The sequence below is a fragment of the Oenanthe melanoleuca genome, unplaced genomic scaffold (assembly GCF_029582105.1).
Source record: "Oenanthe melanoleuca isolate GR-GAL-2019-014 unplaced genomic scaffold, OMel1.0 S001, whole genome shotgun sequence".
NCBI classification, from domain to species: domain Eukaryota; kingdom Metazoa; phylum Chordata; class Aves; order Passeriformes; family Muscicapidae; genus Oenanthe; species Oenanthe melanoleuca.
Window position 1 is genome coordinate 2,523,235 of NW_026612650.1, and position 11,533 is coordinate 2,534,767.

The following is an 11,533-nucleotide window of genomic DNA, read 5'->3' on the forward strand; positions in this document are numbered from 1 at the left end:
CAGCCCAGCAATGAATTCAGGTGGTTTCCCAGAGTTTAGTGGCCTCAAGGCACCGTTTGTGCCACCAGAACTGTGCCAGCCCCGAGTGCTGATGATGGTGTTTGTGCTCACTCGGGTTCATCTCCCCACACACACACGATGCACTGCTGAAATCTCCTCAGTACAGAGCAAACTCAGACTGCTCCCTGGTCACTTGGTGTCCCTCCATGCAGGGACAAACAACCTCTTGCAGGTGGGGCAGAGGCCAGTGCTGGGAGTGGTGATTGGAGGGGCTGGTGTGGGACAATTGCCCTGGGGCACCTTCCCAGGCTGTGGCCACAACAAAGACACAGCCCAGGCCCTGCTCTGCTGCTCCCTCAGGTCCATGCCAGGAGCTCTGGCTGTGCCAGGACACTGCTGTGTGCCCCCCTGCACACTGCCCCTCTGCCCCAGGCACTGGGCTTTGCTTTGCATTCCTGGAGCACATTGCTGACAGCAGCTCTGGAGGAGAGCAAAGCCTTCCTGCCCTGCCCTCAGGAGATGCCCTTTGCTGATGGAGCTGCTGTGCTGGAGCCCAGCTGTGTCCCAGCAGTGCCCATGGCCTGTCCCTGCCTGTGCTCACAGCACGGACACGCAGCAGGACAGTGACCAAGCTGCCAGAGCACTGTGGTCTTACAGCCACAGAAGGGCTGGCAAGGAGAGGGTGGAGTTGGGAAGAGCAGATGTGGGAAGAGCCAGGGCCATTGTCCCTGGCTGTGCTGCTGTGCTGGGAGTCTCGTTGCCTCTGCCCACAGGCACTGCCCCTGCAGAGACAGAGAAGGGCTGAGGAAGGATCTGGGACACACAGGAGAGGTCATGCACTTGCTTTTATTTAAATGCATATGAGAGACACCTTGCATGTCTTTGTCTTCCAAAAGAAAAGTAGATATAAATGTAGAAATGCAAGGAGTAATTTAGAGTATTTTGTACACAACACAACAGTAGAAAAAGTTACCAAAAATAAATGGACAGATAAGAAAAAAGAAATGAGTTTGTAAAGAGTTACATTCTAGAGGCTCTGCAGAAGAAAAGAGAGCATTTAATGCTTCTGAAAACATAGAGTCATCAGTTTTCTCGAGGCTCCTTTGAGCTCCTGATTCCTCAGGCTGTAGATGAGGGGATTCAGGGCTGGAGGCACCACTGAGTACAGAACTGACAGGGACAGATCCAGGGATGGGGAGGAGATGGAGAGGGGCTTTAGGTAGGCAAATGTGCCAGTGCTGATAAACAGAGAGACCACAGCCAGGTGAGGGAGGCAGGTGGAAAAGGCTTTTTGCTGTCCCTGCTCAGAGGGGATCCTCAGCACAGCCCTGAAGATCTGCACATAGGAGAAAATAATGAATACAAAACAACCAAGTGCTAAGGAAGTAGTAAAAGCAGAAGCCCCAAATTTCCTGAGGTAGGAGTGCGAGCAGGAGAGCTTGAGGATCTGTGGGATTTCACAGAAGAACTGGCCCAGGGCATTGCCATGGCAGAGGGGCAGGGAAAATGTATTCGCTGTGTGCAGCAGAGCAGTGAGTAAGCCACTGGCCCAGGCAGCTGCTGCCATGTGGGCACAAGCTCTGCTGCCCAGGAGGGTCCTGTAGTGCAGGGGTTTGCAGATGGACACGTAGCGGTCGTAGCACATCACAGTCAGGAGGGAATATTCTGCTGAAATGAAAATAGCAAAACTAAATAGTTGTGCAACACATCCTGAGTAGGAGATGGTCCTGGTGTCCCAGAGGGATTGTGCATGGCTTTGGGGACAGTGGTGCAGATGCAGCCCAGGTCAGTGAGGGCCAGGTTGAGCAGGAAGAAGAACATGGGGGTATGCAGGTGGTGGCCGCAGGCTACGGCGCTGATGATGAGGCCGTTGCCCAGGAGGGTAGCCAGGGAGATGCCCAGGAAGAGGCAGAAGTGCAGGAGCTGCAGCTGCCGCGTGTCTGCCAATGGCAGCAGGAGGAAGTGGCTGATGGAGCTGCTGTTGGACATTTCTTCACTCTGGGCATGGTGGGCTGTTGGAAGAAAACACTGAGAAGCTGGAACATCTTTCCATGGTCAATTGTATCCTATTTTCTTACACATTCATGGAAAACCGTATTTCTCTCAGAAATTTAATTACCTATTTTTTTTTGAATTTTAGTTCAGGTTTCTGATGGTGATTTGCAGCCCCATCTTCATCAATGCTCTTAGCCTGAGCACTGGAGAGCCCAGATAAAACAGGGCTCCCTTTGCCACAGTGCAGTCAGACCTGCTGATCCCACACAGCTGCCCTTTGCTCATTACTCCTCCCTCTATTTTAGGGTGATCTCAATTAAAACATACTTGGAAATAAAGTGGAGTATTCTAGAAGTCTGGTTTAAAAATAATTTTCTCCAAACACTTCTCTCTTTCCCTATGCAGCTGGACAGGGAGCAATAGAAAGGGCTGGTCTGGCTCTCAGCTGCCTGGAGTTGTGCCTACTGGGAGCTGTTTCTCCCTATCCAAGCCTTGTCCCTGCCAGTGCTCCCAGAGCCCAGCCCAGCCCTGGGGGCTCAGCTCTGCCCTGCACACCCCTCCCAGCACAGGGCACTGCCCAGGGGCATCTCCGTGTGCCTACAGACTGCAGCAAGGCCTTAAGGGCAGCTCAGACAAACTGAGATGCTGCAAGCCAAGATCTGCTGCTGCTGTCTGTAGGCACAAGAGAGTGAGGAGGCACTTTGTGAGGGAGATGTGAGGCAGATCTGCTGATGCCCAGTGGAACAGTGCAGGAGTCTCAGTGACACAGACACACCTGACAGCCCCTTTCCCTTCCCTTGAAGAGAAAGCTGAGAGCAGCCCTGGCCATGCAGCACCATCTGCACAGCAGGAGGAACCTGCCCTGATGGGGGTGGCTCCTTCCCCCTCCAACTTCTCCCCACAGTCCATGGGGAGCTGCCAGGCAGGCTGAGAGCTGCCCCTGGCAGGTGGCACATGCCCTGGGCTGGCCAAGAGCCCTGAGGGCTGCAGGAGCTGCTGTGCAGGACAGCCCTGGGCAGCCCTGGCTGCAGCCCCAGCTTCAGCCCCTGCAGCCGTCCCTGGCAGCAGGAGCCGTCCTGCCCTGTCCCTCTGATGGTGCCCAGAGCAGCCTCACTCTGCAGCACATCCTCCTCTTCCTCTGCCTCTGAGAACCTGGGAGAGTCCTCCTGACATATCCCTCAGCCTTTGGGGTGTGCTGGATCCAGGAGATCCCACCAGGAGCAAAGGGAACATTGCCCTGCACCCACAGACTCACCATGTCCAGGGCTGTGAGGATGTTTCCCCAAGTGAAGTCTCAGCTCAAAGTCTTCCCAGTCCTGGTTGCCTTTAGCCTGTCTGTCCATGGCTCCTGTCCCCTCAGTGCCTGCACTCAGTGCCCTCATCCCTGCTGGGCTGGGAGAGGAGCTGCTCCTCAGCAGAAATGTCTTTTTGAATCTCTTCTTGATTTACCTTGGGAGCTGCATCTGTGCCAGAAGCTCAGTCCAGCTCAGCAGTACAGACACAGCACAAGGCCTTTAATGACCCTCTCAGGACTTTCTTGCTGTTTACATCAGACTCAGTCCCTGAGAGAGTGTTTAATAAACTTCTCAAGGTCTCAAAATAACAATCAAGCTCAAAAGTTCCTTGAAGTTTTAATGGGTTCCAATGAGGAACACACCTGAGAAAGTGTCCCGTGGTTCCAGTTAGAACAGAACACTGGAGCAGTGATGACAGGTGGAGACAAATGAGGGAAAGGTGTCTCTGATGCTGAGCAAACCTGGATGTGTTTCAGGAATGCAAAGGGCCAAGGGCTGAGCCCCAGCCCCTGGCAAGGCACATCCTGTCCCTCCCTCATTGCTCAGGGCTCTTCCCAGGGCACTGGGCTCTGGGGATTTGCAATGCCAAGGGCAGGACCATAGGGCAGCCCCTGCCAGGCTGCTGAGCAGGGACAAGGAGGCAATGAGGCCCCAGCACAGCAAGGCTCACTTGTCCCCTGCTGGCCTCAGGCCCAGGGCCAGCAGCCATGGCCCAAGTGCTGCAGGAGTTGGCTTTGGCAGGGCCTTTCAGCTGCTGCCCATCCCTGTGCCCTCTGCAGCCCAGGTGTCCATGCCCTGCGCCTCTGTCCCTGCAGGCTGTCATCATCCCCCGGCTGCCCCACCTCGCTGGCCCCTTCCTTTGCTGGCAGCTCTGCGTCCGCCTACCTCTGCCTGGCCACACAACGCCTTGGGCTGCACCAGACTCCTGGGGGATGTGTTGCACCCCAGCCCTGCTCTGGGTGAGGAATTCCTTTCTCTTTTTTCTCAGTCCAGGCCTCCCCAGCTGCACGTGGCATTAATTCTTTCTTTCTCTGGCTGATCTTTACTATGTCAAAAGGATCCTCTGTCACTGAAATCGCACTTCGATTCTTTCTAGTGCTCATCTCTGCTGTTCTCAGTATCCACTCTACTGAGAACAGAACTCTTTTGTCTCTGTATAGTGGTCATGTGCTGGAAGCCTCCAAACCCCACTTTGGGAGATCTCTGGGCTCTCTCCAAGCTGTTGGCAAATAAAACGTTCTGCTCATATTTTAAGAAAATCACCAGAGGACAAGGCAGCCCGTCCTGTGTGTCCTGGATACCTTTGTCTGGGCACAATCCTTCGATAGGTGCCATTTTGGAGGTATATTCCCAACTTTGGCCATTGACGCCTGGGTGAGAAGGGCAGTTCTTTTCCACTGGAAGGAAAGCACTGAGCCCCAGTGTTTGGTGGTAGATGAAAGATACCCCTCAGGAGGCCAAGGCCAGGCAGATCTATCTGACATGGCTTGGCTGGGAGTAACTCTTGCATATAGGGAAGTTTTTAGGGGGTGTACCCATTTCAGCCATGGGTACCAGGAAAGAGAGAAGGTTCTTTTCCCTAGGAAGGAAAGCACAGAGCCTCAGTTCTCCAGGGGCTGATGAGAGGCATCCCTCAACACGCCAGGATCAGACAGACCTTTATGGTCTCCCCTGGGAGGCCCAGCCAGCCAGATCTGTTCCATGTCCCCTTGGTTCTATGCAGCCCCACAGTGTAACAATGTTCTGCTTGCTTCTGAAGTGTCACAATGGCACTTGGGTTCCATGAGGCCGTGAAGGGTCAGAGTGGCCTTTTGGTTCCATGAGGCCCTGAAGTGTCATTATGGTGCTCATGGTTCCATGAAGTCCTCTCAGTGTCTCAATAGTCCCTTGGATCCATGGGGTCCCCAAAGTGTCACCATGGTCTCCACAGGAAGGAGTGTTGCAGGGGTGGGTGACGGGCAGTACACCGAGGCCAAGTACAGTCAGATTAGATGGTAGTGGCAGGTTTTGTCTGGGAGCTATCTTTGGATGCACAGCATTTTGGAGGTGAAATACCAATTTCAGACATGGATGCCTGCAGGAAAAGGAGGGTTCTTTTCCATAGGAAGGAAAGCATGGAACACTGTTGTTTCAGGGGCACATGAAACGCGGCCATCAGAGGCCAAGGCCATCCCAACCTCTCTGTTCTGGAAGCTTCTGTATGAAAGAAATCCTTTCTATAGGAATGGGAATTTGTGTTTTCTATAGTAAAGGATATAGGGAATTTTGGAGGTGGAATCCCACACTCAGCCATTTCTGCATTTCTTCACTGATAAGACTGGTGGCTCTTTTCTATAGGAAGGAAAGCACAGAGCTCATGTGTTTCAAAGGAAGAGGAGACAGGTGGCTACTGGGAAGCCAAGAGAGCCAGGCCTGTTTTTCCTGGCACCTTTTGTCATGGAGAAGTTCTTAAATGTACAGGATTTTGTGGGCTGAGTCTCAATTTTGACCAGGGACACCTTGATGAAAAGGATGGTTCTTTCCCATAGGAAGGAATGCACTGAGCCCCAGTGTTACAAAAGACATTGAGCAGCAGCCCCCATGAGGCCAAGGGCAGCCAGACCTGTCTGTCCTGGCAGCTTGCACTTGGGAACAATCCTTGGATATACAGAGTTTTGGAGGTGAAATCCCAGTTTTGGCCATGGGTGCCTGGTCAAAATTGATATTTTTTCCAATAAGAAAGAAAAGTGTGATGCCCAGATGTTTTGGAAGAAGATGATGGGTAGGGACCATAGGGCAAGCCAGCCAGTCTATCCTGTCTTTCATCTGGGGCCTCTCCTTGTATAGAGAGATTTCTGAAGGTGGAATCTCAGTTTTGGCTGTGGTCGCCTGGCCAGGAAGGAGAGTTCTTTTCATTAGGAAGGAAAGAACGAAGCCCCAGTGTTTCAAAGGCAGATGAGAGCCAGCCCTTAGAAAGCTACAGCCAGCCAGATCTGTCTCTCTTGGCCGATTTCATTTGGGGAAAATCTTTACAAATGAGGAAATTTGGAGAAGGAATCTCAGTTTTGGCCCTGTACACCTCAGGGAGAAGGACAGTTCTTTTCCATAGGATGGAAAGCACAGAGCCCCAGTGCTTCAGCAGCAGATGAGCAGCAGCCCTCGACATTTCAAGGTCAGCCAGACCTGTCAGGTGTCCCCTGGGAGGCCCAGCCAGCCCGACCTGTTCCATGTTCCCTTGGTTCCATGGGACCCCACAGTGTCACAATGTTCTCCTTGGTTCTGAAGTGGCACAATGGCCCTGTGCTTCCATGACAGTTTGCAATGTCACAATGGGTTCTTGGTTCCACAAAGCCCTAAAGTGTCACCATGGCCCCTCGGCTCCATGCGGTCCTGCTGTGTCACAACGCCTCCTCTGTGACACTCTGGGCCCCACGGTGTCACCATGGCCCCTTGGTTCCATGAGGTTCCGCAGTGTCACCATGGTCGCTGTCAGAGGCTGGATGAGATCGATGTCCCAGACACCCTGTGATGATCAGAGTGCCTGTGTGGGACTCGGGTTGGCTCAGGCCTTGGTCTGTGAGGGGACATAGCCCTGCCCAAAGCAATGGTACTCCCCAGCTCTGATTGGCCGAGCTGTCTATCAATCACACAGCAGGCAGAGCTCACCCAGCTCTGATTGGTGGAACTGCCAATCAATCACACACTAACAACGGGTGCCAACCCTGACTCTGATTGGACAAGCAGCTGGCAGTCTGTCCAAAGGGGTGGACCTATGCTGGCCCAGGGGTTAAACCCAGAGCAGGAGGTCAGCCCCTGGCCTGGATCCTGCCTTCTGCTGGGTATTTTCTGTGAATAGTGCTGGAAACCGAGCAGCTGGTGCCTCTATGTGTGTCTTTCTATAGATCTTCTGTTGTTCTCTATTTGTCCTCTATCTAGTCCTATTTATCTGGAAAATTTTGGAGTGATTAAACATCTAAAGTGTTAAAAGTTTTTAGGTTGAATTAAGTTAATGAAGTTAATGCTATGGTAAGAGTTTTATGTTGAATTGGATGTTGTATTAAACCCTTTACTCAAGATCCTTGACTGCCTATATTTTGCCAGAAAAATTTTGTGTCATTTTGGCCTCTTAGCTGAGCTGGTTAAAGCATGGTGCTTGTATCACTGGGCCATTTGTTTAACAGCTGGAATTGATGATCCTTGTGGGTCCCTTCCTACTAAGAATATTCTTTGTGTCTGGCCATGTTGAGAATATCTGGCTGGTGTTTCTCCTGTGCACCAAACCAGAGTAAAGGAACCTTTGTTCACCCCCAGCATTTCAGTGTTCTGGGGTGTTACAGCCCCACAGGCTCACAATGGCCTCTTGTTTCCATGAGGCCCTGCTGTGTCACACTGGCCCTTGGTTCCATGAGCATCTGCAGTGTCACACAGGTTGGTGCCATTTGTCCTTGCTGCCCCTCCCATCCCAGTTCCCCAGGAACAGCCCCGAGCCACCCGTGAGGGACAGGCCCTGCTGGGCCAGGCCTGGGCTCAGGCCTCGGCCTTTCTGCTGCCTCCAACCAGCCCAGGCCTTGCTCAGCATTGCAGTTCCTGCTCACAGCCTTTGGCTCCTGCAATCCTGCCCTCCAGGATCTGCTCTCACCAGTGCCTGGGGAGCCTTTGGCAGTCCCTGCCCTCAGTGGGGCCACTGATGCTCCAAGGGACTTGGAGTTTTGCTTCTGACTCCTTGGGCAGCTTCTTCAACCTTCTCTCAGTGCCTGGGAGTCCTGGACTCAGCCCCAAATCACCGTGGGGATCATTAAAATACAGAAAGCCCTCAGGAGCTCTTTGTCTTCTTTCAAGTGTTTCCGAGTGTCATCAGGGCTTGTGCAGGTGATTGGAGTCAGTTTTTGAGTTCTGTTAAGGAGGAAGATTTCAAAATGCTCCTCATGATATGTATATTTTTTAATCTATGGAATGTTATCCTACTTTTGATTTTGGAAAAGATGTGACAGAATCATTCCCCAAGTGATCTTGATGCTGAATGTCTCCTTAGGACCTCTGGGCACAGACAAGAAAGAGCCCCTTGCTGGCTGATCTTGTTTGAAGAACCCGCTTCTCATCTCCAGCACTCCACGGCTGACATTGTCCACGTTTTCAGGCTAATCTCCCAAAATAACCACCTATGTTTATGTGACTTATTCTTTAGCATTAGTATTTAATTATTTATTTATTTCTATTTCTAATGCTTTTTATTGTTTAGTTTTTATATTTGTAATAAATAATTTATACATGTCTTACAGCCAAGGAAATTATTCTCCATTGGTTCTAAGTAACACAATTCCCTTAATTAATTAATTAATCTCTATTGATTTTTTTTTTCTCCCTCATTATGATAGTTAGTTATATCTGTAGTCCTTTTGTCATCTCTATTATCATCTTGTTCTCAGCCAGGGTAAAAGGGTGTACTTTGGGGTCAAGGGAGACATTTCAGGGGAAAATTTGCTGCAGTTTCAGATCTGGGGATGGAATTAAGAGGAAACTTGAGGGTCTGGAGCTTACTTTGGGGAGCTGGGTGGGCACTTGGAGGGGCACTTAGGGATTCTGACTGACAATTTGGAACCGGGGAGCATTTGGGGGGGCTCTACCGGGGCTCTCTGGGGCGCGGGGGATTATGGGAGTTGTAGGCGGCAGTATGTTACGGTTGAATGGGGCTGTGGAGCATCATGGGAGTTGTAAGCACTGCTGTATTGGTTGTTTTATGTGCACCACAGAGCATGATGGGAGTTGTAGTCTCAGAAGTGGCTCGGACGTGGCATCTGAGGCTCCGGGAAAGCACTTGGGGACACTTTAGTATGTAAGCCACGACTTGAAGTCCTCAGAAGGAATATATACGGTTCAGGAGCCCTTGGGGGGAGCTCGGGGAGCTCTAACTGGGCTCCTTAGGGCACAGGGCACGGCTGGAGTTTCAGGCACTCCAACGGGGCTCTATCGGGCCCGGAGCATGATGGGCGTTAGAGGAAAGAAGAAAAAATGACACCTACACCAGGCACTCTCCTGAGGCCACGATCCCCGGCGCTGATTGGCTGAGGGCAGTGATGGGCAGGGTCCTGGGCAAATGGGAGGCGGCAGAGGCGGGAACAGCCCATTCAACCCCTGCAGTCCATCCCAGTACAGCCCAGTACAAAACCAGTGCCCCTTCACTCCCTCCCAGTACAGCCCGTACATCATCAGTACAGCCCCGTGCAATATCAGAGCCCTTCCAGGCCATCACAGTACAGCCCAGTTCATCCCCAGTACAGCCCAGTCCCACCCAATACACCTGAGTTTATTCCCAGTCCCCCCCAGGTCCCCCCAGTGTCATCCATTGTAAGCCCCAATGTCCTCACGAGTTACCCACAGTGTTCCCAGTGTCCCCAGTTTGTCCTGCTGTTTCCCACTATAACCCCCTGTATGTCCCCGTGTCTCCCACAGGGTTCCCAGTATCACTCCCAGTATGTCCCAGTCCACCACAGTGTTTCCAAGGAAACTTGAACTTCTCACAGTTGCCGTGGCCCCCAAACCCAGCACTGGAGTCAGTGCAGTTTCCATGACCACAGCCCCTGGCAGTGGCCAGTGCAGGTTGGGATGATGATCCACCCTCACAGCTGGCCCAGGGCAGCTCTGGGGTGGATTTGGTGGCACCTTGGGCTGGCACACACTAGAGGAGTGTGTCTGATAGCAGTGGGGAAAATGAGGAGTTTTAGACTGCTAGAAAAAAAGAAAAGGAAAAGAAAAAGAAAAACCTCTCTTTCTTTCAGTGCAGCTGGTTCTCAAAACAAAGCAGTTCCCAGGTGTGGGAGGACAGACAGGATGGGGCTGGGGCAAGGCTGTCCACACTAGGTCTGACCTCAAGGCACAGCTTCTCTGAGCAGGCCAGAACACCTGAGGAGAGATCTTGGATCAGTATCAATCACTGAATGCTGCAATCACCTCTGCTCTAATGACAACAGTACAGAATACACCCTTCAAAATAGGAATGTGTATTTCTCAGAAGCTCTTTAATGTATTTCTCCATAACTGGAGTTGAAAACCTTCCTGATGAACTGCACCAGAGCAGAGGGAAATCAAGGCAGAGCCATGGTTTGTTAGGAAACCTCTCAAGAATTCAGTCAGAATTGAACTCCAAAGTTTCTGATCCCATTCATGGGTCCCACTGAGGGACACGACTGAGAAAGTGTCCCCAGGTTCCAGTTAGAGCAGGAAATTGGAGGCAGAGAGGACAGGTGGGGACAAAGAGAAGCCAAGTCTTGGTGCCCTGGGGCACAGCAGGGTCTGTGCCACCAAGGGCTGGGAGGAGACACCTTGTCCTGAGGCACTGGGGCCTCCTGGCACAGCCCCAGCAAGGCTGGGCACTGTCACCCCTTGTGCTGCCCTCAGCATCTCCCCACATCCCAGTGGCCTCAGGGATCTGCTGGGACCAGTCCCTGGGGAGCCTTGGTCAGGAATGGCCCTGGGGGCTCCTTCATGCTCCCAGGGACTGCAGGTTTTTCAAAGGACTTTGTGTTTTGCTTTTGCCTTGGAGTCTCTAAGAGCTTTGTGCAATCATGGCCTCCAATTATCTGCTTTAATGAGTCTCTTGAGAGCCTTTGTCAGGAACAACACTCAGCGGGGCTCTATTTTTCTGGGTGCTTCATCTTTCAAAGTTTCTTTACATTTTTCTTTCCACGCTTAGTTTCTAAGAACTAACACCACTCAGGCAAAGATGGAGTTTAATTTTTTTTTCAAGCATTTTAAAAATCTTAAGTTTCCCCACTGCAAACAGGCACAAGGTGCCACCAAGGGAATTCTTCATGCATAAGGCAGAACCCTGCAAGGAATGTTTCAGACCTTTGCACTCCTTGGTTCCCTGAGTCCTTGCAATGTCAAAAAGGCACCTTTGTTTCCACCAGCGTCTGTTCTGTCACAGTGGATATTTGAGTCCATGGGGCCCCACAATGCTCTTTTTGGTTCCCTGAGGCCTTGTTCTGTCACAATGGACTTTTGGTTCCATGAGGTTCTGTGCTCAGCAACGGTCTCTGTATTTCCAAAGTGTCACAATGGACCCTTGGTTCCATGAGGTTCATTGGTGTCACCATGGTCTCCTTGGTTCCAGGAGGCATCACAATGTCACAATGCACCCTTGGTTCCATGAGGTTCCTGCAGGAGGACTTCCCCTATGGCCCAGCAGAGCTCATCTGTTCTGTCCATCAGCTGGGCCATAACTCAGGGCATCTTCCCCCTCTCAGGAATTGCTGAGATAACCCAGG

General features: G+C 51.7%; 1 pseudogene; it reads right to left on the bottom strand.

Annotated features, from left to right (window-relative positions):
- Window positions 1-1,057: 1,057 nt before the first annotated feature.
- On the bottom strand, window positions 1,058-1,989 carry LOC130265963 (olfactory receptor 14J1-like; annotated as a pseudogene).
- Between the last annotated feature and the right edge of the window lie 9,544 nt (window positions 1,990-11,533).